This window comes from Talpa occidentalis, unplaced genomic scaffold (genome assembly GCF_014898055.3).
Source record: "Talpa occidentalis isolate TD23 unplaced genomic scaffold, MPIMG_talOcc4v2.1 talOcc4.13, whole genome shotgun sequence".
Classification (NCBI taxonomy): Eukaryota; Metazoa; Chordata; class Mammalia; order Eulipotyphla; family Talpidae; genus Talpa; species Talpa occidentalis.
In genome coordinates, this window is record NW_023601322.1 from 23,110,750 (window position 1) to 23,137,110 (window position 26,361).

Consider the following 26,361-nt stretch of genomic DNA (forward strand, 5'->3'; position numbering starts at 1 on the left):
AGAATCCATGTGCACTACAAAAAAAAATTTTTACAGAGATGGGAAGGCAGATTGGGTCAAGGTAGTAACTCAAACTCTGGTGTCAGATTACCTGGGTTTTAATCTTGCTTCTTCCACTTACTGGCTTTGTGACTTCAGAGAACCCGTTTCCCGTATATGAAAAATAAGAATAATATTCATATTTCTATCACAGTGTTATTGTTGAAGTTAAATGATTTCATACAGATGTAATTCCTGGCACTTAGAAAACACTCCATGGTCAATAACTTTGTGATTACCTTACAGAATGGCTATGATGGAAGACATGTTCTTTTCATTGGGCAGAGTGACAGCTGTGGTTCAGAGTGAGGAAACTTTATGTTAATTGTCTCATGAGTGGACTAAAAGCAAAAATTCAAATTCAAGTTTATTTAACCCTAAAGATTTCATAATAATCCTGGGTTTTTTCCCAGTCTGTTTTATCTGTCCCTCTAACCTCACTTAGTTTACTCAGCCAGGCTCTATGTTGGCTCAATTTCACTTGGTTTTGAAAATCAATTACTTCTCTAATGTCCAGTCCTTTAGTTGGGCAAGGTTTTTATGTATATCTTTAGGTAATATATAATTTTATTCATTGCCATATAACAATTGATGATCAACTAACTTGTTAAAATAAAGAACCGACCTTTCATCACTGTGTCCCTGGTACTGGCCGCAATGTGCAGCAACATGGATGGAGCTGGAAGGGAACATGCTCGGCGAAATAAGCCAGAAAGAAAAAGAAAAATACCAGATGGTCTCTCTCATAGCAGGAGTTTAGAGAACATAAATAAGGGACCAAGAAAAAGACTAATTATAATAAAGTAAAAATCAAAATCAACAAGCAACTCTAAACCAGAGACAGAGGGTGGAGAGGGAATAGGATCAAAACAAGGGGCGGGGTGGGAATTGTCTCACAGGATGTGGGAAACTGTAACCAAGATGAAAATGCATATATTATGCAAAAAATGAAAATGATGTAAAATATATAAAATTAAAAAAATAATAAAAAATAAAATAAATGAAGTTAAATTTTTAAAATGCAAAAAAAAAAAAGAACTGACCTATAGTTTTCTTGCTCAGCCACTATAACCATTTTATAAATCAAATTTCCAAAATTACATGGCTTGAAATTTATCATATTGTCTAGCTCACTCTGTCAGGATGTTTATCAGGCATGCAACCCTTTCGTTTTTATATAGACTTGGCTATTCATGATTTTTTTCTTGTCCATGTAAATTACAGAATTAGTTTTTCAATTTCCTCAATGTAGAAATATACTTCGTGTTCTCCTTATATACTCCAAGTCTTTTACTTGCTTGTATTTTCAATTTGTTCTATACTCTATGCATTGAATTCTGGATAATGTGTTAGGTTTTATATTTCAAATCCTAATTTCTTGTGGGCTTAATAGGCTATCAAGTCATTCTATTATGTTTTAAATTTCTATTACTATATGTGCAAAATTTTCTAAATTATTTTTATAAAGAGAAAATTTTTAGTCAATTTATATAGTCTTATTTTGATTATGTGTTCTTTACTTTTAAAAGTATATTAAAGTAATTATTTGTTTTCTGACTCTGCAGTACTAATAAAACATCATTTTGTAGTTTTTGACTGCAGTCATAATTCTTGATACAAAAATATAAGTATGCAAATATATAAGTATGCAAAATCTTCAAGATAAAATTCAAGGTGGATTTTGTGGGATACTACTTTACCAGTGACTACTTTATCACAAATTATGGCTTGGTTTTGGTTTCTTTTCCAGATCATTCATGTAGGTGAATCTGGGCTTCAGAGCCCTAGGAATACCTAGCCATGTATATAATTCCACAGGACAGATTTTTCCCTTTTCTTTGTGCCTCCTAAGTGATGGGTGGTTTATTTTTGTTACACATAGTCACTTAAGAATTAGGTATTTGGGATGTCAGCTTTATGTTGGAATGTCTCCTTTGCTTTTCCACTTGCACAAACTTGACTTTTCTTACTTTCCCACATCCTGTGAGACAATGAAAAACCAAAGCTCATATTTACCAGGCTTGACAAATTGCCTCAAGATGGAAGTCAGACTGTTTATTCTCCTTACCTTTCTGCCTATCCTCTCTGTTTTGTGTTTGTCAAAATCTTTTTTTTACTTTTCTTTTTCCTAGAACATTGACACATTTAAAAATATTTTTTTACTTATTTTCAAAACATAATTCAGACTTTAGTTACTAAACCAAATTAGCCATAAAGCCAAAAATGGATGCCCTCATCCAATCCTCTCAGACAAGGGAGGTCTAATTAATTGTGGTTTATTGTTATTTCAACTGTCTGGAATGATTTCTTTGCATCTTTTCCTATCTCTGTAAACTGCATGGGAACAGTACATGGGAGCTATTTTTCTGTTGTTTTTTTGTTTTCTACTATTATAATTCCAGCACCTAAAATAGTAGTTGGCACATAAAAGCTTAATAAATACTTACTGAATAGAATAATGATGGATTTCAGGCTCTTGGAGTGATCAGATTCTAAGGTATCCCAGTGTCCTTTCTCTCTCACTGTAAATTTTCTCAATTTCTTTGATGTGATGTGATACCTGATTTCAGAGATGTCACACTGACATGTGTTTTGCATCTCATTGAAGCTACAGATTCCAAAATTCAGATTTAATATTGAGGGGATCAAAGCCACCTGGGTCAAGAGTATTGGCAAATGCATGCTCCATTGGCCTAACAGTTGATTTGCCTCCTGGATATCACAAAGGTCCCAATTAATAATAGGTAAAGTTAATGAAGACCAAAGAAGTATTTAGATATTTATTTTCCCCTTCCCTAAAACCATTTTAATAACACTGCAGACTCACTCTAGTCTTTAATATTGCTCATTTGGAATGTTGTCACCTTTCCCAAACAATTTTATTTCTCCTGAAGATTTTCTCTATATTCTTATAGATCTAGTTATACTCAATTAATGTTTATGATCTATAGTTTTAAGTGTGTGTCTCAATCTGTTTCATTAAGGTAAGCCTAAAAATTGTGTTCTTTTACAAATGTTTTAATATCTCCCTTGAGAACTCTCCTACATTGCTGGTGGGAGTGCAAACTGGTCCAACCACTATGGAAAGTTGTCTAGAGGTTCTTCAGTCTACTAAATATGGAGCTACCATATGACCCAGCAATTCCACTACTAGGAATCTACCCATAGGACCCAAAAACAGTGATTCAAAAGAACACCTGTACCCCTATGTTTATTGCAGCACTATTTACAATAGATAAAACCTGGAAACAGCTCAGATGCCCAAAAATAGATGACTGGATCAAGAAGATGTGGTATATATGGAATGGAACACAATGGAACATTATTCAGCAATCAAAAAAGATAAACTCATGACATTTGCAGCAATGTGGATGGAGCTATAAGGAATTATGCTCAGTGAAATAAGCCAGAAGGAAAAAGAAAAATATCGGATGGTTTCACTTAGAACAGGAATATAGGGGAACCAAATAAGACATCAGTGTAAAAAAAATAATAACAGTACAAAGCACAACAAAGTAAAAATGGACAATTATAAACCAGAGCCATACTTCACGGGAGGAGGATAGAGAGGGATCAGAGGGAGGGAGGGAGGAGCACAGGGGACTGAGATGATGGTGCATGGGTGCCTTGAGGAAGGAAATTCCATGGGGACTCAATTCTGAGGGGGTGGTGGAAGCAAATATTGTCTAAAAAATGTAAAAAATTATAAATGTTAAAATAAAAAAAGAAATCTCCCTTGAAAAAATGCAGCTCCTAAATTAAAGCTGTAACGTCCTAACTTTAGTTTATCACACGAAACCTTCCTTCCCTATGCTATTCAATCTGTTCATTTTCATTTGCAAAATATGCTTATGCTCATTTTCATATTATAATCTATACACTGTATTAAACCTACTTTCTTCAAAAGATTGTTCCAAGATGAAGCTGTATCTAAGAGAGTCCCAAGAGAAAGGCTATTTCAAAATTCACCCAGATTGGAGAAAGCTACTGGCTATGTACCGGTGGCATTATCTTAAATAGCATCACTCTTTTTTTTTTTTTATGTATAATTTTCTTTTTTTTTTTTTAATAAATTTTTTTGTTATATTCCCCATACAATTGCAGCCCCCCCATTCTGACCCCAATCCCTCCCCTCCCACCCCCGCCCCCCTAAAAGTGTCTCTGGTTCATAGTTTTTTGTTGATTTTGATTTTCACTTCTTATAGTTATTCATTTCCTGGTCCCTTATTTAAGTTTTCTAGATTCCTGCTATGAGTGAGACCATCCGGTATTTTTCTTTTTCTTTTTGGCTTATTTCGCTGAGCATGATCCCTTCCAGCGCCATCCATGTTGCTGCAAATTGCATGTGTTTATCTTTTTTGAATGCTGAGTAATATTCCATGGTATATATGTACCACATCTTCTTGATCCAGTCATCTATTTTTGGGCATTTGGGTTGTTTCCAAAGCTTAGCTATTGTAAACAGTGCTGCTATAAACATAAGGGTGCAGGTGTTCTTTGGAATGGATGTTTCTGTGTCCTTTGGGTAAATACCTAGGAGTGGAATTGCTGGATCATATGGAAGCTCTATGTTTAGTAGGTCCAGAAATCTCCATACAGCTTTCCACAGTGGTTGGACCAGTTTGCACTCCCACCAACAGTGCAGAAGAGTTCCTTTTTCTCCACACCCTCGCCAACATTTGTTGTTGCTAGTTTTTTTAATATGTGCCATTCTCACTGGTGTGAGATGGTATCTCATGGTAGTTTTGATTTGCATTTCCCTGATGACAAGTGATGTTGAACATTTTTTCATATGCCTGTTGGCCATTTGCATTTCCTCTTCAGAGAAGTTTCTTTTAAGCTCTTCTGCCCATTTTTTGACTGGATTATTTTCTTTGTTGTTGTTGAGTCTCATCAGCTCTTTGCAGATTTTTTGTGATCAGTCCTTTATCATTAGTGTTGGGTGCAAAAATGTTCTCCCAGTTGGTGGGGTTTCTCTTTGTTTTTGTTATTGTCTCTTTTGCTGTGCAAAAGCTCTTTAATTTGATGTAGTCCCAGCTGTTTATCTTTGCCTTCACTATCACTGCTTTGGGTGATGTGTCTGTAAAGATGTCTTTGATGTGCAAATCACGTAGTGTTTCGCCTATATTTCCTTCTATATATTTTATGGTTTCAGGTCTTATGTCTAGTTCTTTAATCCATTTGAGTTGATTTTTGTGTATGGTGTGAGGTGGTGGTCAAGCTTCATTCTTTTGCATGTAGCGACCCAGTTTTCCCAGCACCATTTATTGAACAAACTTTCTTTGCTCCAATGCATATTCTTTGCTCCTTTGTCAAAGATTAGTTGACCATAAATCTGTGGGTTTATTTCTGGATTTTCTATTCGATTCCATTGGTCTGTATGTCTGTTCTTGTTCCAATACCATGCAGTTTTGATGATTATGGCTTTGTAGTATAGTTTGAAGTCTGGGAGTCTGATGCCTCCATTCCCTTCTTTTTTTTTCAGGAGAGCTTTGGCTATTCGGGGTTTTTGGTGATTCCATATGAATTTCATCAATAATTGTTCTATTTCTTTGAAGAATGACATTGAAATTTTGATTGGAATAGCATTAAATCTGTATATTGCTTTTGGTAGGATGGCCATTTTAATAATGTTTATTCTTCCAATCCATGAGCAGGGGATGTCTCTCCATTTCTTTTTGTCTTCTTCTATTTCTTTTAACAGTGTTTTATAGTTTTCTTTGTATAGGTCCTTTACCTCTTTTGTTAGATTTATTCCCAAATATTTGATTTTTTTTGTTTCAATAACAAAAGGGATGGTCTTTTTGATTTCTTCTCCTTCAGATTTATTGTTTGTGTATAGGAAGGCTACTGACTTTTGCGTGTTGATTTTGTATCCTGCCACTTTACTGAACTGATTGATGAGTTGAATTAGCCTTTCTGTGGAGTTTTTGGGGTTCTCTATGTATAATATCATATCGTCTGCAAATAGTGATAGTTTGACTTCTTCTTTTCCTATTTGGATTCCTTGGATGTCTTTCTCTTGTCTTATTGCCCTGGCTAGGACTTCCAGTATTATATTGAAAAGCAATGGTGAGAGTGGACATCCTTGTCTTGTTCCAGATCTTAATGGAATTGCTTTCAGCTTTTCACCATTGAGAATGATACTGGCTGTTGGCTTGTCATAGATGGCCTTTATGATGTTGAGGTATGTTCCTTGTATCCCCAGAATTTCAAGGGCTTTTATCATGAATGGGTGTTGCACTTTGTCGAAAGCTTTCTCAGCATCTATTGATATTATCATATGGTTTTTATATTTCTTTTTGTTGATGTGTTGGATAACGTTGATTGATTTTCGGATGTTAAACCATCCTTGTGCCCCTGGAATGAATCCAACTTGGTCATGGTGAATTATCTTATGGATACATTGTTGGATTCTGATAGCTAAAATTTTATTGAGGATTTTTGCATCAGTGTTCATTAGGGAGATTGGCCTGTAGTTTTCCTTTTTTGTGTTGTCCTTGTTCGGTTTTGGTATTAGTGTAATGTTTCTTCATAAAACGTATTTGGTATTGTCCCTTCCTTCTCAATTTTTTGGAAGAGTTTGTGAAGGATAGGCACTAATTCGTCTCTGAATGTTTGGTAGAATTCATTTGTAAATCCATCAGGTCCTGGGCTTTTGTTTTTGGGGAGGTTTTTTATTACCATTTCAATTTCGCTAATTGTAATTGGTCTGTTTAGGTGTTCTATTTCTTCTTTATCTAGCTTTGGGTGATTGTAGAGTTGTAGGAATTTGTCCATCTCCTCTAGATTGTTAAACTTGTTTCCATATAACTGTTCATAGTAGTTACTGATTATTCTTTTGATTTCTGCTGTGTCCGTTGTGATTTCTCCTCTTTCATTGATGATCCTGTTTATTTGTGCTTTCTCCCTTTTTTCCTTTGGAGCCTGGCTAGGGGTTTATCTATTTTATTGATTTTTTCAAAAAACCAGCTCTTGGTTTCATTGATCTTTTGGATTGTTTTTTTAGTTTCAATTTCATTTATTTCTGCTTTGGTTTTTATTATTTCTTTTCTTCTTCTACTGGTTTTGGGTTTTTTTGTTGTTCTTTTCTAGATCTTTGAGCTTCGAGATGAGGTTGTTTCTTTGCGTTCTTTCTTGTTTCTTGATGTGAGCTTCTATTGCTATATATTTTCCTCTTATTACTGCTTTTGCTGCATCCCATACATTTAGGATATTAGTGTCCTCCTTGTCGTTCAATTCAAAAAATTTTTTAATTTCTTCTTTGATCTCCTCATTAGTCCAATGGTCTTCCAGTAGTGTGGTTTTTAATCTCCATGAGGTAGGAAAGTTCCTTGCCTTCTTTTTATGGTTTATTTCTAGTTTGATGCCTTCATGGTCAGAAAAGATGGTTGATATGATTTCAATCTTGGTGTATCTGTTGATGTTTGTCTTGTGCCCCAGTATGTGATCGATCCTGGAGAATGATCCGTGTGCGCTTGAGAAAAATGTGTACTCCGATTTTTTGGGGTTTAGTGTTCTATAGATGTCTGTTAAGCCTAATTGCTCTAGGTCCTTATTTAGAGCTTTGGTTTCTTTACTTATTTTTTGTCTTGTTGATCTATCCATTATTGATAGTGGTGTGTTGAAGTCTCCCACTACGTATGTGTTTTCTCTGATGTCTGTTTTCAGAGAGGACAACAGTTGTCTGATATATTTTGGTGCTCCTTCGTTTGGTGAGTATATGTTAATGAGTGTTATTTCTTCTTGAAGTATTGTCCCCTTGATCATAATGTAGTGACCATTGGGGTCTCTTTTTATCTTTTTGAGTTTGAAATCTGTTTTATCTGATATAAGTATAGCTGTTCCTGCTTTCTTTTTTGGTCCATTTGCTTGTAGGATTGTTTTCCATCCTTTAACTTTGAGCCTATTTTTATCTTTTGTAGCTAAATGTGTTTCCTGGAGACAGCAAAAGGTTGGGTTTTGTTTCTTAATCCAGGCTGCCACTCTGTGTCTTTTTATTGAAGAGTTTAGTCCATTTACATTTAGAGTTAATATTGATATGTTAACATCTGTATTTGCCATTGTGTTTGTCTTTCCTTTGATTTTATTTATTTATTCTTTTAATAACTTTTTTTTTTTTTTGGCCTTCTTTCATTGTTATTCGTCCCTCTGAGGTTCTGGCTTTAGGACTCCTTGTAGTATTTTTTGGAGTGGGGGTTTAGTTGCAATGAAATTCCGGAGTTTCTGTTTGTCTGGGAAGGTCCATATTCTTTCTTCAAAGAGGAAGGAGAGCTTTGCGGGATAGAGTATTCTTGGTTGGCATCTGTTTTCTTGGAGTCTGTTGACTATGTCCCTCCACTCTCTCCTTGCCCGTAGTGTTTCTTCGGAGAAGTCTGATGTCAGCCTGATTGGTTTTCCTTTGAATGTTATCTGTTTCTTCCCTCTTGCCAGCTTCATTATTTTTTCCTTGATATACAAGAAGCAAGAAGATGGGCCTCCCCGGTGGCGCAGCGGTTGAGCGCTGGGTTGCGAAGCTGCCTGCAGCCTCTGCAGCCGGTTTGATCCCCGGCTGCTCCCCGGCCATCGGAGGAGGGTCCCACATGGCGTGCAGACCTCTCCTGCCGCCCGCTGCTCCCCTCAGCAGTGTACTTCGGTCCTTCTGCCTGCTCTGCTCCCCGCTCTGGCTCTGGTGAATTCTCTCACCCTCCCACGCTTCTGACTGTACCCAGTGCATGTATAAACCAAAACAAACAAATAATAAATAAATAAATAAATAAGACATGCCTCTAGAAAAATTAAAAAAAAAAAAAAAAAAAAAAAAAAGAAGAACACCAAACTTCCACGACGAAAGGAAAAATACAGCAAGACACATAATAGTAAAGCTCCCAAGAATCCAGGACAAGCATCACTCTTTATAAAGCAAAGTCATTTCTCTAGTCTTAGTGTTGGTTTTCAGAGCTATTAAAACCTGAAGGCAATGCCTCAGGCATTTACATTGCTGGTCATTAATATAAAAGTGAGAAGGCATTACTTAGCTGCTATTATCACACAAAGAATTTACTTTTATTTCTGAAGAGGAAAAAGAAAACATATTAATGCTCTTGCTTTTCTTGGCTTTTCCCCCCCTGCTGATAATTAGAGTGCTTAGAAAATAAAATAGCTACAGATTCTTATCAGGCACATGTAAGGTATTAAAAATGATTGCATGTATTTTTCATTTGCAAGAAGCAGACAAGTTATTTTACAATTATTATGCATTTACCTGAGGCAATCTCAAAAAGATTCCACTGCCAAGATTCTTGTGAAGCATTTTCAAAATCTCACTTTTAAAGTATACTTATAGAATAAATCTTTCGGTATTAGAAGAATGTTGTAATTTACTGGGAAACTTCTGTAAGCTGAACACTAGAAGCCAAAGGTAATTTATAAATTTGAAGCCATAGGTAATTTATAAATTGAGTAATTAAAATGAGAATGTACAAAAATAGCTACATATTTTTTACACTCCAGGGAAAATAAAGACTATTGCCAAAAAAATAAAATGTAGCTCAGTTTCACTTACTTCTCAGGTATAGTCACTATCCCAGTGTATTAAATGCTTCTGATTCCAATTGAATGGAGTTGTTTATGGCAACCTTTTTTTGATTGTTTTTGAAAACTAGGGCATATTGCAAGATATAAGGTTTTGCATACTTTTTTTTCATTTTATGCCTGTTTACTTTGCAACTGCTTATCTCGCAGTCAGCTCCCACTAGAAACTTTGGGTAATGTCATCAGTGATAGTGATTGTATAAATTCAAAAACCTCTTTTGTATTCTCAGACTTCCAAATATATAACACAAAATTCAAATATCTATTATGTAATTCCTGTGTGTTTTCTGAATATCAAATCCACATTTCCAAATGAATGTCTCCAAGGTTCCACAATGCAATCAATATTTGTAAACACATTATTTATCCCTCCACCATCTCCCCTCAACGCACAATCTGTTTTTCTTAGTTTATACTTCCAATTTTAATTACTGTTTACCATTCACCAGAAATTGTAAACTAGTACTTTTAACTATTCTTTCTCTCTGCTCATCTACTTGATTACTGTATCTCCCAAGAGTTCTCTTGAAAGTTTTCTGGGTTCGGTTATATCTCGCTCCCCTTTAGGATGTTTTAGTTCAGAGCCTCATCTGATTCCTAGTCTGAAACATTTCACTCTTATTACTGTCAACAAATGGCTCTTCATTCAAGTTAACATCCCACACTGCTGCTAGAGCTATCAGCTAAAAATGTCAAATTATATTCTGCTTTAAAAGGTATCTTAGTGTGTGAAGAACAAAGGTCATGATCTCTTAAGCACGAAAGGATGTCTTAAAATTCTGATCCAGTCCTTCACCACATCTTTAACGTAAGGGAATTTCTGTGTCACATATTATCATTACTAAAGTCAACCAAATCTTTACTGTTCTAGCACTTTGTAGATAGTATTCCCTCAGTAAGGAGTGTTCTTTCTCTGTTTCTCCTTGCAAGCACAAATTCAGCATAGAACCTTCTGCACATCTCCTCTTGGTGAAGCACATTCCATCCGCTTTGGTCAGATTGATAGTCTTTTGTTTTTTTTTCTTATTTCCATGAAAATTTTTTCAAGCTTATATTAAAATAATTACTTCACATTCCCATATATTTCTTATTAACTATCTTCCTAACTGCATTGTGAGCATTTTGGTGATTAGAAGTGGGACCAAACCACAACCTCTGCAGCAATCATCCCAGAATAGTCACGACGTAGTAAAAGACTCCTAATGTTATTTCTTGCCCCCTCTCCGAACAATTGCTCAGATTCTGCATGAAACAACAGCTTATAAGTAGTACTTGGGAAATCTAAAGAAGTGGATTTTATCAATGTGAATATCCTGATTATGAGTCTGATGATTCATGTAAAACTTTAGGGGAGAATCTGGTACATACCATGTTTGTGAACAGTCATTTACTTCTGTTTTCTAAGATTTCCTTTTGAAATAAAATGGCTTTGAACTTGGCCAAGTTTTTCTACTTTTGGAATCTATCTTCCAAAAAAATTGGCAGGGCTACCCCAGTGGCGTAGTGGGTTGAGTGCAGTGCTGTGAAGCTGTCCGCAGCCTCTGCAGCAAGGGTTTGATTCCCGACCGGCCAGTGAGCTACCCACAAGGCGCAAAAGACCTCTCCTGCCTCGCCTACTGCTCCCCTCAGCAGGTCTATCTGCCTGTTCTGCTCCCCGCTCTGTCTCTGGTGAATCCTCTCACCCTCCATGCCTCTGGCCTATACCCCAGTTCTTGTATAAATAAAAATGAATCTTAAAAAAAAAGGGCAACAATGTTAAGATGACATACTTTCTACAACTTTCTGACTATGGTCACTTTACTAAACAGTTCCTGTTACATAGGATGGTATAGATTTAGAGTAAGGATTTCCTGAATAATCATGTCTAATCACATCTATGTTTGACTTTGTCATTAAAAAGACTTTTGACATACTCATGTTTCCATTTTGTCACTGGCCTGGGAAAATTTGGCATAACAAGCTTTTATGGACTTAACTCCTCACATAAATAAAAGTTCTATCAATTACTTATAGCCTGTTGCTTTGCTTATGGACTTATAATCAATAGGAAGGAAAAATTAGTGTCATAGGGGAGTAGAATAGAAAGGTTCTTATCTTTCAGCAATGAAATAGTTTGCTTTTCTTGAAAGTGAGAGACTAACTTAAAAAATACTCTAATAATCTATTTCTTGTTTCCCACTTCGGTAAAGAAAGCTCAAAAATATTCTTAGTAGAAAACAATTGAATTCTTACAACTTGCAGGACATAGGTTCATTTAAATTTGAGATTTCCTATCATGGAATTTGCATTTAACTGTCATAGTAGTAAAATGGCTTTTCCTTAATAAAATAACAACCTGATAGTACAGTTATTGTTTCTTAAATGCAGTACTGTGAAAGTCTCTGAATCAAGTGAAATAAACCTTGGGCTATAAAAGCAATAAGCCATTCTCTTTCCTCGCTTTATTGCAATGTAAAAATTAATATCATTATACTTACTAACCTGAACAAATAAATATTCACTGAATGATCACATTTCCCTTTTATTAGGATTTCACAATAATAAAGACTTTTAAATTTCCCCTTTACAATATCTTCAAATTAAATATCTCAGATGGAAATAAGATGAACAATGCCATCAGAGCAGTGAGGATAAAACCAGTTAAAAAGAACAGCTTTTATTACCAGAAAAGCACCTGTCTCTTTTCTGAAATATTCTCAGAATATCTTTTTTCTTTCCTTTTATTTCCTTTCCTATGTCATCCACCACTCCACCCACACCTCTCTCTCCATATCCCTTCTTCCTTCCCTTTTTATCTTCTTTCTTGGGTTTTCTTCCATGTACTGAGGTTATCTATGGTTCACACATTAGAATCTGGAAATATCATAGTCAACAAGAAATCATTGACCTTACGAAGTTTGTAAGTTAAGTGACCTCTTTATGCAACCAGATTTTTATATACCACTAATTATAAAATTACCTAGATGTCTTTCTACAACTGCATGAAACATAATATAGCTAAAAAAACTCATTCCAAAATCTATAGCCCCTGTGGATTCCATTAGTTCATTCATACTTCACATCAAATGAATGAACATTCATTTTTACCTCCCTTGTCTCAATTTGGTTATTCTGCAAATTCTTTTTTGTTGTTGTTGTAGAATGTTCACTATATTCTCAATTGTATCACATTTCAATACTTAGTGAAGATGTGAAGTCCTCTACAATGAAACCCATGGTATATGTTTTCTAAGATTTATTTATGCATACAAGAACTGGGGTATAAGCCAGAGGTGCAGGGGTGAGAAGATTCACTAGAGAGAATGGGGAGCAGAACAGGCAGAACTACTGAAATACACTGCTAGGGAGAGCAGCAGGCGAGGCAAGAGAGGTCTGCTGTGCCATGTGGATTGCTCCCTGGCCAGTCAGGATTGAACTAATGCTGCAATAGTTGGCCATAGCATGATAGCACTGTCTTTAACCCCTGCCCCACCAGGGAGGCCCCACAGTATATTTTGGAGGGAGAAATAAAGAAGTATCTACATAAGTAGAGGGGGCCTCCCTGGTGACGCAAAGGGGTTGAGATGCAGCCTATGAAGCTTGTCACAGCCACTGCAGCACTAATTCGATCCCCAGTCAGGGAGCTACCCACATGGCACAGCAGACCTCTCCTTACCGGCTGCTCCCCTCAGCAGTGTGTTTTAATCAACCTGTTCTGTTCCCCACTCTGTCTCTCGTGAATCCTCTCAACCCCAAAACTTGGGCCTGTACCCCAGTTCTTTTATGTATAAATAAATAAATCTTCAAAAAAAGTAGAGGGATGTACCACATTCAGTGTTGTAACATTTATTATAAAATGTCAGTTTTCCTAAAATCTATAAAATTAACAATTCTTACTAAAATCAATTTTCCCAAAATCTAACTAGGTTATTCTAAAATTCTTTTATTTATTTATTTATTTATACAAGCACTGGGTACAGTGAGAAGCGTGGGAGGGTGAGAGAATTCACCACAGCCAGAGTGGGGAGTAGAGCAGGCAGAAGGACCGAGGTACACTGCTGAGAGGAGCAGCTGGCAGCTTGAGAAGTCTGCGCGCCATATGGGACCCTCCTCTGGTGGCCGGGGAGCAGCCAGGGATCGAACCGGTGCAGCAGAGGCTGCGGGCAGCTTTGCAACCAAGCGCTCAACCGCTGCGCCACTGGGGAGGCCTCTATTCTAAAATTCTTTTGGATGTGAAAGGTCAATATTATCCTAGACAATTTCAGAGAAACCTACAATAATAAATATATAACATGAAAAGCTATATTAAGTAAGACCATGTACTATTGGTGCAAATACAGACAAATTCACTAGCAAAACTTGATAAGTCAGACCCAGTCCAGCATATATATGACTATACTATTTTATTCATGAAGACAATGGTGTGACTATAAAGTAGTGCTGAAGGTATGAAGAGTTTTCAATAAACAATAAATATCAGTAGTACTAGGCCAGTTGACTGTATTTTCTTCATACATCCAAATATGAGTGAGTAAATTTGGAATCCCATTACTGTTATTCTAAAGAAAGTTTTACTTGATATGGTAAAGGAAATGTAAATCTGAAATTATTTCTAATAACTTTTCTTGTAAGTCTAGATGATGACTAAGATTGGTAAAAGGAAATAGAAGAACTGTAGGTTTGAGGTAGGAGTTAGTTAGGTTTTTGATATTTAGATAAACTCATTACTGGCCACAGATGTGTTTTGTCACTTGTAAAAACAACAAAAATCAAAACAAAGCAAGCAAAAACTAAGTGGATAGATTCCAAGAAAAGTTTACCATCTGTAAAGTCCTGCTTATTTCATAGATTCAGAATATATTCATTTTATATATTTAGTATGAATGTGCTGAAACTGCAAGAAACACTCAGTTTAATTGGAACTACTAAGATATTAATAGTATGATAAGTGACAGAAAAAATGTACTGGTAAGGGCAAAGTTCTTTGTTGCTTTTTAATACATCCATTACCTGAGCCTCAATTCCTTGACAATCCATGACATTCTGCCACTTGGTTTTTGTACTCAACCTTGGAATGTACATGCTGCTCAGTATATCACGGACCATTGGGGATCAATAAGAACAATAAATTAAAGTCTTTGTGAGACTCTGAAGAAATGAAAACAACCCTGGAGGGAATTTTTGCATCCAATTTCTGCCTAAGGCAAAACCAGATGAGGCCAGCCATTCTTCTGTAGTCTCTGTCTCTATGAGTTGTTCAAAGAACAAAGAATATGTTTATCCCTATGATGATACTTTAAAGACTTTAAAGCAACACAGACAATGTGTTATCTCACAAACATAACAAAATTATGACAAGAAGATGACAAATAAGAAATCTTCTATTTCCTTTGCACCTGGTCCTGAACTTCTGCTAACTCCTATTTAATATATTACATAATTACCTTTCAGGTTACATTCAGAAGCACAGATATATTAGTGGAAAGACTGTAATAATTTCATATTAAATGAATAAAACGTTAGGATTTCTCTAATGTGCATTCAGCAAAACATGGTTCAGGAAGCCCATGGATAATTTAATTGCTTTTATTAGCATTCACCATAAATGAACCCTTTGTGTGACACTGCTGGAGCTTCTTCCACTGCAGGAAAATAATCTATTGATAGACTTTGTTGTTATATTTTAAATCCCAAGAAACCTCCAGTTCCAGGAGAGTGTCTTTGTGAGCATCCTGAATTAAAAATTTGTAATGTCCTGGTCAGCTTGTGACATATTTACTCCCATTCACTTTCTCCCCTGTGTGTAATTTGATTATTTGGAGTAAATATCAGCTGTCATCTCAAGCAATTATTTTATTTCATATAAAATATTTTGTAATATATTAACATTTGGTAAGTGTGAGTGGTTAATGTTTACTTTTTCCACCTTGGTGTGGAACATTTATTTCCTGAAACACTCAAAATTTAGGTCAGTAAGAAATAATTTTATCATAAAATTGTTCAAATAAGTTAAACCTCTGACTTATTTAATCATAAAATTGATTAAATAAGGTGACATCTAACTTATTTAATATAGTTGTATTGCTACAAATCAACAAAGGCTAGTTAAGCAACTTTCCTATCTTAAAATTCAGTAACAGTATATGCATTTTATATATGTTCTATAGGCTTAAATATATTTCTTTTTGTTACTATAGAGATGTGAGCCCAAATATAGAGAACTAGACCTATAAAAATGGAAATTCAATGAGATAGATATTACTGAAAAAGAAAAAGGCCCTATAAATTATATACTGCCATTTAAGTGTTACATAAAACTTGGGAAGTCAGTCAGGAAGGCAGTAATTCCAGTTTTAGAGCATAAACTGAGACTCAGGGAACTTAAGCAATTCATTCACAGTGCCAGAGTTTTAAATGTAAAGGTAGTCTATGTACTAATCCTCTTTCCATTCTGCTGCCTCTGAGGTCATAACACGGACGATCATTCTCCTCAGAACTGAGAATGGCTGATATTTCTTATATGACTGACACTTGCACGAGACCATAGCCAGGGCTGGCACTCTTGGATTTTTGTCTCTTTAGTCTTATTGCTCTTTTCCTCTCATTGATATATTCATGAATATAGCAACTGACATGCTCCTGAGTCTTTTGCCCACTATTTCCTCTTTCCCAAGGGTTTAATCATTCCCTATTCTCTAAGAAACCCCATTCATTATTCAGGTTCTATCCCAAGTCTCACTTCATCTGTAAGGCTAATCTCCAGAAATCACCCAAAACACTCACAGATCCCAAAACATATTTGACTTTCACATAATAGTTTTCCATCTAGTGTTAGAGGTTTAAATGTTTTGGTTTTTAAATTAGATGATTTGAATTAACCTTCAGCTTCCATCAAATGAACCATGTAGACTTGGAAAGGCTACTTAATGTTCTTAAGTTTTGTTTTTTTATTATTGTTAATAATATTTCAGTATGAAATGGGCAGTATTTATAACTGTTAGTGACCAGAGCTAAGAATAATATATTTCAAAGTACTTTGAAAATCGTTGCCAAAATGTAACTTGACTTCACAGTATTATTATAAGTTCACAAGGATCTCTCATAGAGCTATGTTTTTTCTAATATATCAGGCAATGTTATTTATATGTCATGCAATCAATAAATATTTGGTGAATAAATATAATATTAGGTCCCAATTCTATTTGAAAATAGTGAAGTAAGTTGGTATTCCCTTACCCATTTGCAAATTTCAACTATAACCTAAAGATTGAACATGAATAAAAATTGAATTAGTAACTACAGCTAGAATTGATGCATAGGGTAACATGAATTATTGATACAAGGTTTTCATTTTCTAGTTTCTTCTCTTGGATTGCCTTGACTGCAAGTTTTATTGTTAGGCTAATAAAGATGTGATGAATATTAGCAATGAATCATTCATTATATTATGGCAATAAGTAAATTATTTTATCAAATAAAATGAATGCTATAATAATAGCATAACCAAGATTTATAGACAGAATTTTAAATTCTCAGCTGTTAACCTATTCATTAATGAAATAATAGGTAGATAAATTAATCTCTGTTTCCTTCATCGAATGACATATACTAGCTGACGGGTATACATTAACAAAGTAATAGATAAAGTAAAATAATACAGCTTGCCAGTATCTTTGAGAAAGAAGTCACATAGTTTTAAAATATTTACTATTTGTATGGAATTATTTATTTGGGAATAAGAGCTTGATGTACCTGACAGAATAGGTTATGCTCCCTTAGTTTTCCTTTCTTCATTCTTAAGGTATTGTTAAAAAGATGAATTGTTCTAAATTTGATGCATTTATAAAGAGAACATAAATGGAAATGTATAAACTGCCATTATTACCATCTCCTTCATGTCTCTGCCTAAAGTTGGAGAGTTGTAGACTTTAAAAAAATGAATTAAACTAAAAAGACAGTTAATTTAGGAAAAGGAAACATTTTTGTTTGGTGTTCTGAAGAGGCCAAATCCTGGGAGAAGGGGAACTCTGAGCATGTGACATGTATTGGAAGTTTAACTCATGAAAAATACTTCATGTTTCTATGATGGTTTAATTACATGATAGTTATAATAATCTCCCCTTTATTTGCTTTGTTTCCTAGAAGCCTAGCATAAATATTTATTAAAATTATTACCTCTTATTTCTCTTACCTACTATTGAAAAAAAATGTTTATTGTAGGGCCGTTACAGAGTAACTAGTACCCACTTCTCTTATAATAGAATGTGACAGTACCACTGCAGAAGATGTACAGAGTATCTGTGTGATGTTATAACATTGAAGCACATGACTGTGAACCATGAGAAAAGGTAAAACACTAGTCAGCCCCATGATCTGATTTCTGCTTGGTGGTAGAAATATTCCTTCATTATAAAAACTCTCAGCCAGTGAGGGCCAAGAAACAATAAAGCATCAATAACATGGAGTATATCTAGTACTCAGATCTTTATTTCTAAATGCCATTCTCTACTAAAACAAACAGCTTCTTGGAAAGAAGTCTAATTCAAACACTAAAGCAGTAAAAATACTGATAAGCCTAGATCACTGTATAACTGCAGAAAGTAAGGAAATGCTCACGGAACATATCAAGAACACACAGGAACCATGTTGGAAGTTCTCATACTTGGCAAACCTGGACCAATTCCAACATCAAAATAAATAATGATGCCAAAAAAATAAAATAAAATCCATGAAACCATATCAATGTACATCAATGAATAAATAAATGGGAAGGAGTAGAAAAGGAAAACCTGAGGGATTTATTTCCTTATCCTTATTTTATATACAAAGAAACAGCAATAGAGTAGGTCAACTCACTTGCTTAAGTTTATGAACCAGTGTGTCCCAGACTGAAAATTTCTAAACCATTACATTTTTCTTTTTTCTGAACATAACAATAAGGATTTTTTTCACTTAGAAGAAAAATGTGTGATTTTAGATTTTCAATTTCCAAAGAATTTCTGTGGCTTATTGCCTTTGCTAATTTACAGTTATGTTGTTATAGAAGTATACTACCTGTAAATTATTCTTTACATGGCCACCCTGCTCCAGGAGGCTCACATTGGGTAAATATATTCTTTGTGAAAAGTTCAACACATTTAACATTTTTGAGTGAATCATTCTTCCATTTTGGAGATTTTGTCTGTTTACTAATTGTCAGAAAAACAAGAAAAGTTAAGCAGCCAGTACTTGATATATAAAACACTTTGCCAACAATTACTGCTTCTTTGAAGTTTTCCTTTAAAACAGTCCCCCATTCTAAAGCTCGTAAAGAATTATCCTTCAGAGTTTCTAAATCTCTGTCATGGCTTTGTTCTTTTCAGAGGCAGTTATAAATAATTGCTTCAAATATAGAATCCTTTGTAATTTCATGGCAACATCTTTAGCTTCAAATTTGAAGTTTGCAAAAGCTTTCAGTTTCTCAGAAATTTTATAGGAAAATTTAACAAAACATAGCTACATATAATACATAGTGCCAGAGTGGAAATCATGAAATGCAACACTACCTCAAGAACGTTAATATTGACCCAATACCCAATATTCATGCATACACAGAGAACTTCATGTAGCTCTCTGGAGCCAAAGGTAAAAGAAGGCTAGTCGGGGTCTGGAATCAGAGTATGAAAAGGTATGTTAGAGGACCTCCCCAGTGGCACAGCCGGTTGATTACAATGCTGTGAAGTTCTCCACAGCCTCTGCAGTGCAGGTTTGATTCTTAGCTGGCCAGGGAGATATCCACATGGCACGGCAGACCTCTCCTGTCATGCCTGCTCCTCCCCTCAGCAGTGTTTTTGGTCCATCTGCCTGTTCTGCTCCCCATACTGTTTCTGGTGAATCCTCTTACCCACCCACCCCGCACCTCTGGCCTGAAACCACAGCTCTTGTATAAATAAATAAATCTTAAAAAAAAAGAAAAGGTATGTTTGGGTAAGGGAGAATGGGATTTTTCCAAAATATCCAAATAGATAATAGGATGAGATGAATTCTAAAATGTAGCACAGATAGACACAAGGCATTATATTTAATAATGGCATATGGTGTTCTATCGGCTTTGCTTTCTTAGACATTAAGATTTAGTTGGGCTAGGGTATATGAATGAAAAGACATTTTATATGATGAAACTTGCAGAAGCAGTCATCCCATCTGTGGCCTCCCAGCGAGCTGCAAGACATCTCTGTATTGGCATTCAAGGAGGAAACATGCCAAAGCTTCCCTGAAGTGATCAAATGCAGATACTCTGTATTAGCCCATATTAATGAAAGAAAAACACTCAGACATCTACAAATTATATACAATAAATTCTTTATAGTAGACATTAGCATCAATTAAAAGTAAATATTTTTAATTGATTTAGTCTTGACAGAAGAAATGACAGTAGAGTAAAAGTCTAATACATTTAGAATCAAGTAAAGAGAGCTCTCTGCATAAGAAAAGAGCAAGGCAGGGGATCTCTGTCCAAAAATGATTCCTTCCTTTGATCCCTGACAAGTCATAGAATAGAATATTCTATGTAACAACTCACAGAATAATGAACATTATACAGTACTCATATACTCTAGATTCTAGTGTAGTTTGTTATATAAATTTAGTCCTTGAATTCTCACAATGACACTTTGAGGTAAGAAACTCAAACAAAATAACACAAAGAGTAGGAGAAATAAGTGTCAAAGTTGTGCATACAGATGTTCAAAGGTGTGCATTGGAATTATGAAATTGTTGTTCATAACGACAGTACTTTTAGCCCTCCAATATACTGTTGTCAGTGATAGGCACTGAAGATTCAAGTCCTAGAACAAAGATTTTCATCACAGTATCTTTCTGGGGCCATAGAAAGACATCACTATATGACCTCGCTTATATGTGGATTCTAGAAGTGCCAAACTCAGAGAAAGAGTAGTATGGTGGCCATAGTGACTGAGGGTGGGGTAAATGGGGCAGATGTTGGTCCAAGAGTACGAACTTACTGTTATAAGATGAGGATCTAATATACAGCATGGAGACTATAATTAAACATTCTGAATTATGTTCTTGAAAGTTACCAAGAGAGTAGATCTTAAATGTCCCACCATCAACACACACACACACACACACGCACATGCACACACACACACACGTTGTTTTAGTTCATGTTTTAACTGACACTATTGTATTGTGGGAATTATTTTGCAATGTATTTTGCATGTTGTATGCCTTAAATATAAAAATACCATTTGTCAATCATATCTCTCTAAAACTGGGAGGGACATACCTGTCTGTAGAGATAAGATTTGATGTTGAAATACACAGAGGAATGTGAGTTAGAACACAAAAGCCAGAATATTAGATCAGTATGAGAATGGAATAAGGGTAGTGGTGGGAATTTGAAAGAACAATTCCTGAAAGATTTTGATATTTTGTAGTCTTTATGCCCTAATATTTATTTAGCCTTTCCATAGCTATCATGTGGTTGTGCATTTGATACTGGAAAGAGTGACATTAAAAACATACAATCCGGGGGGCGGAGCAACATGGCGGCGAGGAGACGCTGCGAGTAAGATCTCCCATTAAAAAAAGTGAATAGGGAGGAAAAGCGGCAGGTCCCAGTGAGAACTGGGCCACGGAAGATAAACGGGTGACGCCAGCGAACTGCCCGAAGAAGAAACTGGCCATAAAAGAGGACTAGAAGGGAAGGAAGCGCAGAACCCTGCTCCCCTCCCCCGCCCACAGAGGCGGCACTCTCCGACCCCGCAGAGAGGAGGAAACAACAAACCAAAACGGCCCACAAGAACAAACGACGCAGCAAGCGGGACTGGGAGCGGAAAGGAACTATTGCAGCCACCACACCCCGTGAACGGGAGCTGAGGCGAACCCTGCAGGATCCGCCGCGGCGGTGAGCGAACGGCTCCGGGCGCCATTAGAGAAGAACAAAGACCCCTGGAGACGCGCACACAGCCCGGGCTGCCGGTAAGCTGGCGCTGAAACGCGGAGTGCTCGGCGCGCTTGAAAAGCAAGTGCAGACCTGGATCGCGGCTGCCCAGGTCCCCGCGCCTGCGACCTAGGCTTGCGGGGAGACTACCTAGGCTTGCGGGGAGACGCGCGGAGGTCCTCACTGAGGTGAAGGTCCCTCCCTGAGTAAGCAGGATCCAGGCGCCCAGGCACAGGAGCGGTGCAAAAGGCGCCATTCCCGCGCCACTGAACTGGGCTACAGCCCGCGTCCTGGAACTGAGGGCTTTGAACTGAGACCCGGGGCACGAAAATTCGGGGCGTGGTTTCTCCACGACGGTGGGGCACAAGGCAGACACAGCACCCCAAAGCTGTTGAGGTGTACCCTACCATTCCCGCTCTGTTCTCTGTCCCACGGGGTGGGGGGAGGCGAAAAACAGCCCCCCAAGGACAATAGGAGAGATCTCTGGCGCCACCTAGCGACCAGGAAAAAAAAAAGTCACTAACACCCTATAAAACAGGACATTTCTTAAGACTGCTTGAAAAGGGCAGAAGGTTTCTGGAGGACCCAGTGGCCAGCCGGGAAGTTATTCCACGCCAGGCCCCTTCCGACCAGCAGTCTGAGCCCACAGAGGGAGCAGGCACCCACGTCCGGGGCAGACCGGGGGCGCAGAAGAGTGTGCCTGAAACCGGAGGCGCAGGGACTGCATCCCGCTTCGCCATTTGAGAACAGGGACATTTCTTCAGTAAAAACTGCCTAAAACCAGCAGAAAGCTCCCCCAGAAGACAGAGATGGCTCCTGGAAGAGCCAGAGGGGAGCGGAGAAGTTCACCCAAGATGTCAGTCAGTCCGAGCAACACAGTGTCCCAACGCATACGACAAATTAGAAAACAGACAGTAGGGAGTAGAAGAACCACACGCAACCTAAAAACTCCTCAGGAAAGAAGCACACCACAAAAAGAAAACCACTCCCCAGATTGCAACGACAGCAACTTGGAAGAACTTCTGAGCCTTCCAGAAAGAGAATTTAAAATTGCCATGATTAAAAAAGTGATAGATCAGAAGAAGGAAATTGAGTCCCTAAAGAGGGAAGTAAGAGAAATGCAGGAGATCAAAGAATTAATGGAGGAACTAAAGAACTCTGGGAAAAGCAATGAAAGCAGAATAGATGAAATGGAAGAACGAATAAGTAATCTTGAAGACACAGAAATAAAAAGAACCAAAACAGAAAAGGAAAGAGAAGTACGAAGGAAAAAGAATGAAGAAAGACTTCGGGAACTATCTGACTCCATGAGGAAAGGAAATATAAGAGTTATAGGAATTCCAGAAGGAGAGGAGAGAGATGTAGGAACAGAGAAAATATTCATGGATATAATTGAAGAGAACTTCCCAAATGAGAAGAAGGAGCTGAAAATTGATATACAAGAAGCAAGAAGAACACCAAACTTCCACGACGAAAGGAAAAACACATCAAGACACATAATAGTAAAGCTCCCAAGAATCCAGGACAAGGAAAAAATAATGAAGCTGACAAGAGGGAAGAAACAGATAACATTCAAAGGAAAACCAATCAGGCTGACATCAGACTTCTCTGAAGAAACACTACGGGCAAGGAGAGAGTGGAGGGACATAGTCAACAGACTCCAAGAAAACAGATGCCAACCAAGAATACTCTATCCCGCAAAGCTCTCTTTCCTCCATGAAGAAAGAATATGGACCTTCCCAGACAAAGAGAAACTCCGGAATTTCATTGCGACTAAACCCCCACTCCAAAAAATACTACAAGGAATCCTAAAGCCAGAACCTCAGAGGGACGAATAACAACGAAAGAAGACCAAAAAAAAAAAAAAAAAGTTATTAAAAGAATAAATAAATAAAATCAAAGGAAAGACAAACATAATGGCAAATACAGATGCTAACATATCAATATTAACTCTAAATGTAAATGGACTAAACTCTTCAATAAAAAGACACAGAGTTGCAGCCTGGATTAAGAAACAAAACCCAACCTTTTGCTGTCTCCAGGAAACACATTTAGCTACAAAAGATAAAAATAGGCTCAAAGTCAAAGGATGGAAAACAATCCTACAAGCAAATGGGCCAAAAAAGAAAGCAGGAACAGCTATACTTATATCAGATAAAACAGACTTCAAACTCAAAAAAATAAAAGAGACCCCAATGGTCACTACATTATGATTAAGGGGACAATACTTCAAGAAGAAATAACACTCATTAACATATACTCACCAAACGAAAGAGCACCAAAATATATCAGACAACTGTTGTCCTCTCTGAAAACAGACATCAGAGAAAACACATATGTAGTGGGAGACTTCAACACACCACTATCAACAATGGATAGATCAACAAGACAAAAAATAATTAAAGAAACTAAAGCTCTAAATAAGGACCTAGAGCATTTGGGCTTAACAGACATCTATAGAACACTAAACCCAAAAAAAACGGAGTACACATTTTTCTCAAGCGCACACGGATCATTCTCCAGGATCGATCACATACTGGGGCACAAGACAAACATCAACAGATACACCAAGATTGAAATCATACCAACCATCTTTTCTGACCACGAAGGCATCAAACTAGAAATAAATCATAAAAAGAAGGCAAGGAACTATCCTACCTCATGGAGATTAAAAGCCACACTACTGGAAGACCACTGGACTAACGAGGAGATCAAAGAAGAAATTAAAAAATTCTTTGAATTGAATGACAAGGAGGACACCAATATCCTAAATGTATGGGATGCAGCAAAAGCAGTAATAAGAGGAAAATATATAGCAATAGAAGCTCACATCAAAAAACAAGAAAGAACTCAAAGAAACAACCTAATCTCGAAGCTCAAAGATCTAGAAAAAGAACAACAAAAAAAACCCCAGAACCAGTAGAAGAAAAGAAATATAAAACCAAAGCAGAAATAAATGAAATTGAAACTAAAAAACAATCCAAAAGATCAATGAAACCAAGAGCTGGTTCTTTGAAAAAATAAATAAAATAGACAAACCCCTAGCCAGGCTCACAAAGGAAAAAAGGGAGAAAGCACAAATACACAGAATCATAAATGAAAGAGGAGAAATCACAACGGACACAGCAGAAATCAAAAGAATAATCAGTAACTACTATGAACAGTTATATGGAAACAAGTTCAACAATCTAGAGGAGATGGACAAATTCCTACAACTCTACAATCACCCAAAGCTAGATAAAGAAGAAATAGAACACCTAAACAGACCAATTACAAGCAGCGAAATTGAAATGGTAATCAAAAACCTCCCCAAAAACAAAAGCCCAGGACCTGATGGATTTACAAATGAATTCTACCAAACATTCAGAGACGAATTAGTGCCTATCCTTCACAAACTCTTCCAAAAAATTGAGAAGGAAGGGACAATACCAAACACGTTCTATGAAGCCAATATTACACTAATACCAAAACCGAATAAGGACAACACAAAAAAGGAAAACTATAGGCCAATCTCCCTAATGAACACTGATGCAAAAATCCTCAATAAAATTTTAGCTATCAGAATCAACAATGTATCCATAAGATAATTCACCACGACCAAGTTGGATTCATTCCAGGGGCACAAGGATGGTTTAACATCCGAAAATCAATCAACGTTATCCAACACATCAACAAAAAGAAATATAAAAACCATATGATAATATCAATAGATGCTGAGAAAGCTTTCGACAAAGTGCAACACCCATTCATGATAAAAGCCCTTGAAATTCTGGGGATACAAGGAACATACCTCAACATCATAAAGGCCATGTATGACAAGCCAACAGCCAGTATCATTCTCAATGGTGAAAAGCTGAAAGCAATTCCATTAAGATCTGGAACAAGACAAGGATGTCCACTCTCACCACTGCTTTTCAATATAATACTGGAAGTCCTAGCCAGAGCAATAAGACAAGAGAAAGACATCCAAGGAATCCAAATAGGAAAAGAAGAAGTCAAACTATCACTATTTGCAGATGATATGATAATATACATAGAGAACCCCCAAAATCTCCACAGAAAAACTAATTCAACTCATCAATCAATTCAGTAAAGTGGCAGGATACAAAATCAACACGCAAAAGTCAGTGGCCTTCCTATACACAAACAATAAATCTGAAGAAGAAGAAATCAAAAAAACCACCCCTTTTATTATCGAAACAAAAAAAATCAAATATTTGGGAATAAATCTAACAAAAGAGGTAAAGGACCTATACAAAGAAAACTATAAAACACTGTTAAAAGAAATAGAAGAAGACACAAAGAAATGGAAAGACATCCCCTGCTCATGGATTGGAAGAATAAACATTATTAAAATGGCATCCTACCAAAAGCAATATACAGATTCAATGCTATTCCAATCAAAATCTCAATGGCATTCTTCAAAGAAATAGAACAATTATTGATGAAATTCATATGGAATCACCAAAAACCCCGAATAGCCAAAGCTCTACTGAAAAAAAAAAGAAGGAAATGGAGGCATCACACTCCCAGACTTCAAACTATACTACAAAGCCATAATCATCAAAACTGCATGGTATTGGAACAAGAACAGACATACAGACCAATGGAATCGAATAGAAAATCCAGAAATAAACCCACAGATTTATGGTCAACTAATCTTTGACAAAGGAGCAAAGACTATGCATTGGAGCAAAGAAAGTTTGTTCAATAAATGGTGCTGGGAAAACTGGGTCGCTACATGCAAAAGAATGAAGCTTGACCACTACCTCACACCATACACAAAAATCAACTCAAAATGGATTAAAGAACTAGACATAAGACCT

The 26,361-nt window shown here is 36.5% G+C and overlaps 1 protein-coding gene across 2 annotated transcripts in view; it reads left to right on the top strand.

The window, feature by feature from the left end:
- Positions 1-26,361, top strand: part of SYT4 (synaptotagmin 4) — a 291,633-nt gene that overhangs the window by 74,356 nt on the left and 190,916 nt on the right. The gene's annotated exons all lie outside the window — the stretch shown is intronic.